Genomic DNA, 7,229 nt, shown 5'->3' on the forward strand with positions numbered 1-7,229 from the left:
AATTTTTAACTCGGTTACGGAGGAGCCAGGTCTGCAGATGGCCACATACCAAACGAGAGACATCTGACAAGAAAGACATAGCTGCGAGCAACGGAGACCCTGAGTTCGGCCCAGGATCAGCCCCCGAATCCTCTGGATTAGAGCCAGATTTATATCCTCTGCTTCCAGACTCTGACTCTTCGTCTCCTGAGTCGGTCTGCTCAGACTCACTGGCCCTGGAGACGCTCAGCTGCAACAATGGTTAACCAAAGATGTGATCATTACTGGTGAATTTTCTGCAATGGGCATCTCTGCATATCCTGTGTTTACTACACAGCAGGGGGCTAAAGAGTGGGAAGCTCTTGATCTCAAAATAGTTAAGGAGGCCTGACAAGCAGTGACCACATATGGGTTAAAATCCTCTTATACTCAAGCTGTATATATTATGATTTTTCTTGCAATTGACAGGGGGAGCCCATACAGTTTCTCTGTGATACTCATGTACTAGAAGTTGGTAAATATAAGTATGTCCAGGTTTCTATCAACCCTTGGAGACCTTTGTAGATACTGCTGGCCACTTCTTCCAGCACAGGCTGGCCACCTGTGTCGGAATGAGTGTGCATTTTGGTCAGTATAAAAGCCCAAGCCTCATACGATGTGGGGGAGGCAGAGCCTCTGCGGGGACGCCCGCTAAGGTTGAGCCTGCCACCTCGCACTGCAGTGATGCTTCTCGGAGCTGGTTTGCTATCAGTCTCCACAGGGTCCTTGTGCCATGTTCTGTACGTGGAACTGTAGTGGGAGTAATGATTGTCTGGATATTGTGCTTCAAATATTGTAGTTGTGTGGCGTGTGCTTGTGGGATCCCATACGCGTGTGTGTGTGTATGTGCTGAGGGCAGACGGTGTTCTGTGTATTTTTCTTGCTGGGTTCATGTAAAAGCTTTCAACGGGTATCTGTTTAACATTTCGGGCATGAAAGAGTTAATGTAAAAGTGCGGCTGCCGGCAGGTATTTATAGTTGATGCTGAAACAGGCAGGCGGCTGTAGCTGCTGCCAAGCAGGCCGGCTTTTGCAGGGGTAAAAAAAAATAAAAAATAAAAAAATAAAAAAAAAGGGGGGGGGGGAAGAGCAATGATGCAGCAAACTCCTCGACAGTTAACAATGTGCAGTTTAACCTGTCTGCTTCTCAAGAACTGATAACCTGGGGGAGGGGGTATATTTGTGTCCTCCTGCCTACAGGTCCATGGCGACTGCCTGCAAAGTTTGTCAAGCCTTGCCATGAGCCGGACAGACAAAATGGAAAAACCTGATGACTCAGCTACAGGAGCTGACCGTGAATACCCCAAGCAGAATGAGATAGAAGAAGAGAAAAAATGAATGACTACAAAACATCACTTGGGGGCAAATGAAAAGTAACATCCTAAATATGTGTGCTTCTAAAGTAGCTATTATTAGAGGTTGTGATTTTGTATATGAAACCACCTGTATTTACTAGCTAGTTGCTAATAAGAAACTGCACCTTGTATTGTATAGATTTGTCACTTGTAAAAGAGATGTTAGAGTATGGAAATTTGTAGTAGCTGCTAGAAAATGCTAAGGCAAAAGCTAGAAAGATTTTAATACAATGGTAGTGTTATAAAGCAGGTAATGGAACAAATTAAGAGGGTGGGAGAATTCCACTGGTAAGAAATTTCTTTGACTAGTCCCTCACTGCCATCAGCATCTTCAACATGCTGCTGCACCCTGTAATAGTTACTCTGCTACTGTAAATGTGTGTGTGCCTTGCTGTAGTAGCGACTTGTTACTGGATAAAACAAAAGGGGGGAGATGTGGAGACAGTGTTCTCACGGGAGAGTGCATAATTGGTACATAAACTCTGAATAATCCTGAAAGATACAGCAAGGCAATGAGAGGCCCGAAGAAGCTTGAGCAAGCAAGATAAGAGGCTGGAATTCACCAAGTTAATGAGAACTGTGGATTGTTGGCAAGCTTTCAAGGTTGAGTTCTCACACCTGTGTTTAACCAATTATATGTTAGTCACTAAGGGTCTTCAAGACATGTATCCAATCATAATATGCCAAATCACTGTAAGTACTTCGGCCAGGGCCTTGGCTCAGTTAAACAAGCTAGGCTGCTGGCTTGCTAAGCAGACAAATGCTACATCGAAGGCAATTTCTCATTTGTTGTTTGATGTTGACTCTGTAAGACATGCAACACTGCAGAACCTTTTGTTGTTGGAACAGGGACATGGATGTGAAGAGTTTGATGGAATGTGTTGTATGAATCTTTCTGGTCATTCTAATTCGATACATGCACAGCTGAAAACCCTGGCTCAGCTTACCCAACAATTGCAAGTGAGCAATGACCTAGGGATAACTAAATGGTGGTCCTCATGGGGCATTACAGATTGACTTAAAACACTGCTATTTGAAGGACTGCGCTTATGTATCATTGTTATTTCAATCATTGTAGTTGTTAGACTTGCTTATAGTTGCGTGGTGAAAACAAGTGAACAGAACGACCCACAATGTTTTGCTCGCACAAAAGAAAAAGGGGGGAATTGTTGCAGAATGGCTCTAACAGCAAGGCCATGGATCCTTAGAGGCCTTGTGCGAGCAAAGCAAGGTGTAGGCCTCACAGGTAACCGGAAACCGAATGTGGGAGGAGAATGTGAAGGAAGCTGTGTAGAACTAACCAATACTGTTGTGACTAGGAGGCGTGGCTAAACACCACGTGGATATAAGCAAAGTGCGTCACAAATAAAGTAGAAGTTTGCTTATCACCCATATTGGGTTGGCGTGTCTTGCTTCTCCTCGCCGCTTACATTTATCCTCTGAACTATTGCATATTCATGAGGTTACACAACACGCCTATACATATTCATGACCTATCCCCGCTTCATATTATAATGAGGTAAAAGGTCCTTGCTTGTGTAGGGTCTCCTGGTGGTCATGGGCGAGGGTCTCAAGATGAAGTAGACGAGTCTTCCCTGAAGTTTTCATCTCTAGTCATTGCGCATGTTCCCTTGTGATTTAGTCACTGTCCAAACCACAAAGCAGATTTCAGTCGGTTTAGGGGTCCAGAGAAAAGGAGTTACTGTTCCTTCCTCTTATCAATAGCCTTGGTCCTCCCACTCTGTTCCAGCAAGCACGATAAGTGTTGAGCACGTATTTGTTGAGTAAGCACGAGTAAGCAGTAACATTGTTAAACAAACAGCTTCACCCTAACCCCCCTGTACATCAGTTAACCCTTCGCATCACTATGAGATGGCAAGCCAAATACGGAGGATCACAAGAAAAGAAGAAAGTTAGCAAAGGTGATGGCAATAATTGCCTGACTGGTTGGTTCAACAATTAGGGGTGAGGTCCACAAATGAATAAAAACAATGAAGCTCCCAAGATTCCAAAATATATGCATAGCTGGCTTCTGACTTCGTAATAGTGGTTCCAAGTTCAGCATAGCAGAGGGCTCCAAAGACTGAAAAAAATCCCTCCAATTGCCCAAATTACTAGAGACAATCTATAAGATCTGCTGTAGATGAGAACTCCTTTGGGAGAGACAAAGATACCTGAGCCAATCATGTTGCCCACTATAAGGCATATCCTATTTATCAAAGATATATCTTTCTTCAGTTGCATTGGATTTTGGTTTCCATCCTGCATTTAACAGCTGTCACTTATATCTGTCCTGTCTGATTTGTCTGGGCTGTATTCAGCCAGTGAATTATCCGACTTCATAAGATCTGTTCTTTCTTCCATTCTGAAAAAAAACATGAATTTTCCATGACTCCAAATCACACTCTAAACCAAAACATAGCTGAAATAAATATATATTTTTTTTTTAATCCTAGGACGTCCTTGACAAGTCTTCTTTACACCTTTTTACCTCACAATTCACAAAGGCAAATTGAGAAATTCCCTTTTGTTGCTTCATATATGTTCTTACACAACAGTAAATTCATGCATAGTTAAACAGAAAAAACAACACGCACAGAACAAGAGACAAATTCCAATATAACTTAAGCTGAGAAAGGAACTTGTACCTTTAGGAAAAAATAAAATGAAACAAAACACACAAACAACCAAAACCGTAGGAAGCACAGAATTAAGGGATTACAATGTTGAAAAGAAAGAAAGAACAGATGGAAGCAAAGAGAGGTGATGTAGAAAAGCAATCACCCTAAGACCTAGCTGGAAGTTCTAAGTATGAACATAGATTTATTGCAGTACTAAAAAATAAAACAAATTATTGTACTTGCACATGTAAATTATGAGTGATCTAACAACAGGGTTGTTCATGTTATTAATGCAGTGTGGGCTCTCGCTAAGGGCAATGTGAAGAGATACTTATGCCAGAATGCCATTGATCCAGCTCTTGATTTTAACTGATTCTATACTTCGCTCCCTCCCCAAAACTGTTCCCAGTACCCACTGCCTAATTTTTTGGAGATATCTAAGAGTGCAGGCTGCATGTGAAAAAAAACACAGTAGATTCAATCCAAATTCCTCCATTAGCAACTGTATTTAACAGAACTTGAGAACACAGAAATTAAATGAACGTTTTCCTCTGCTTCAGAATTGATAATTTAGAAAAGAGCCAGGAACTTGTGACCTTGTGCTCACCAACAGGGAGGGGCTAGTTGGAAATGTGACACTGCAGGGAGGCCTTGGTTGTAGCAATCATGAGATAGTCGAGTTCGAGATCCTCAGGACAGTGAGAAGAGTGTGCAGCAAGCTCACTGCCCTGGACTTCAAGGGAGCAGACTTAGGTCTCTTCAGGAACCTACTTAGTAAGGTTCCATGTGATATAGCCCTAGAGGGCGGGGGGCCCCGAGACTGTTGGTCGATATTCAAGGACCACCTGCTACAAGCTCAGGAGCGTTGTATGACACTCAGGAGTGATGAGAATTCTCTGAAATTCTCCTATGCCTTCCAAAAGAAAACTACTGCTAATGACATTTAATAACACAAAAATATATGGATGATTAGCTACAATTTTAAATAAGGACTATTTTATAGACGATCAAGAAAGAAATAACCAAGTCAAGGAACAGTCTTGTATGGGAACCAGCTTAAATTGCAGATAGAATCATAGAATCGTAGAATAGTTAGGGTTGGAAAGGACCTTCAGATCATCTAGTTCCAACCCCCCTGCCATGGGCACGGACACCTCATACTAAGCCATGTCACCCAAAGCTCTGCCCAAACTGGCTTTGAACACCACCAGGGATGGAGCATTCAAAACTTCCCTGGGCAAACCATTCCAGTGCCTCACCACCCTCACAGTAAAGAACTTGTTCCTTATATCCAATCTAAACTTCCCCTGTTGAAGTTCTAGCCCACTAACTCTTGCCCTGTCATTACAGTCCTTAATGAAGAGTCCCTCCCCAGCATCCTTATAGGCCCCCTTCAGATACTGGAAGGCTGCTATGAGGTCTCCATGCAGCCTTCAATTCTTCAGGCTGAACAACCCCAGCTTTTTCAGCCTGTCTTCATACGGCAGGCGCTCCAGGTCCCTGATCATCCTCGTGGTACTCCTCTGAGCTTGTTCCAACAGTTCCATGACCTTCTTATGCTGAGGACACCAGAACTGTACACAGTACTTCAAGTGAGGTCTCATGAGAGCAGAGGGGCAGGATCACCTTCTTTGACCTGCTGGTCATGCTCCTTTTGATGCAGCCCAGGATACGGTTGGCTTTCTGGGCTGCGAGCGCACACTGCCTGCTCATGTTCATTTTCTCATCAACCAACACCCCCAAGTCCTTCTCTGCAGGGCTGCTCTGAATCTCTTCTCTGCCCAGTCCCAGCTGTGCCTGGGATTGCTCTGACCCAGGTGTAGGACCTTGCACTTGGCTCCGTTGAACTTCATGAGGTTGACCTTGGCCCACCTCACAAGCATGTCAAGGTCCCTCTGGATGGCAACCCTTCCATCCAGCCTATCAACCGAACCACACAGCTTGGTGTCATTGGCAAACTTGCTGAGGGCACACTCAATCCCACTGTCCATGTCACCGACAAAGATGTTGAACAAGATCGGTCCCAACACCAATCCCTGAGGGACACCACTTGTTACTTGTCTCCAGCAGGACACTGAGCCATTGACCAAAACTCTTTGCGTGCGGCCATCCAGCCACTGATCAAATTGATGTCTCTCCAGTTTAGTGACAAGGATGTCTTATGGTAGTGTCGAACGCTTTGCACAAGTCCACGTAGATGACCTCAACTTCTCTAGCCCTGTCCATCAGTTCCGTCACCCCATCATAAAAGGCCACCAAATTGAACAGGCATGATTTCCCCTTAGTGAAGTCATGCTGGCTGTCACCAAGCACCTTGTTGTTTTTCATGTGCGTTAGCATGCCTTCCCGGAGACTCTGCTACAAGATTTTGCCAGGCACAAAGGTGGTACTGGCTGGTCTGTAGTTCCCTGGGTCATCCATTTTCCTCTTCTTGAAAAAGGGGGTTATATTTCACTTTTTCCAGTTGTTGGGAACTTCACCTGACTGCCATAATTTTTCAAATATGATGGAGAGTGGCTTAGCAATTTCATTTGCCAGATCCTTCAGGACCCACAGATGGATTTCATCAGGTCCCATGGACTTGTGTACATTCAGGTTCTTAAGATGGTCTTCATGGGCGTAAGGTCTTCTTTATCACATTCCCTGAGTCTGCCTTCCCGGACTCGGGTGGTGTGGTCAGAGCATTTCCCAGTGAAGACTGAGGCAAAGAAGTCATTCAGAACCTCAGCCTTCTCCAAATCCAGGGTAGCCAGTTCTCCTGATAGCTTCCAGAGAGAGCCCACTTTGTCCCTAGTCTGTCTTTTATTTGCAATGTACCTATCGAATCCCTTCCTGTTATCTTTTACATCCCTAGCCAACTGTCGTGGTTTAAACCCAGTCAGGTAATTCGTTCACTCACTTCCCCCCCTTTCTTGCCCTCCCCCTGCTCTCGGAGGGACGGAGAGGAGAATCAAAAGAATGCAACTCCCACGGGTTGAGATAAGAACAGTTTAGTAACTAAGGTATAACACAAATCACTACTGCTACCACCAATGATAATAATGATAAAGGAAATAACAAGGGAACAGAATACAACACCTCACCACCCGCTGACCGATAACTCGCCCCCCAAGCCCGACCAAGCTCCGACCGATACCTCCTCCAACCCTGCAGTCTCCCAGCCCTTCCGGCTAACTCCCAGTTACATCCTGGGCATGACGTGCTGTGGTATGGAATACCTCTTTGGTCAGTTTGGG

The 7,229-nt window shown here is 44.5% G+C and overlaps 1 pseudogene; it reads right to left on the reverse strand.

The window, feature by feature from the left end:
• Positions 1-3,217: 3,217 nt before the first annotated feature.
• On the reverse strand, positions 3,218-3,736 carry LOC130605414 (Y+L amino acid transporter 2-like; annotated as a pseudogene).
• Positions 3,737-7,229: the final 3,493 nt, after the last annotated feature.

This window comes from Pezoporus wallicus, unplaced genomic scaffold, assembly GCF_028554395.1.
Source record: "Pezoporus wallicus isolate ANWC-B61680 ecotype Strahan unplaced genomic scaffold, APGP_CSIRO_Pwel_v1 contig_7728, whole genome shotgun sequence".
Taxonomy (NCBI): domain Eukaryota; kingdom Metazoa; phylum Chordata; class Aves; order Psittaciformes; family Psittacidae; genus Pezoporus; species Pezoporus wallicus.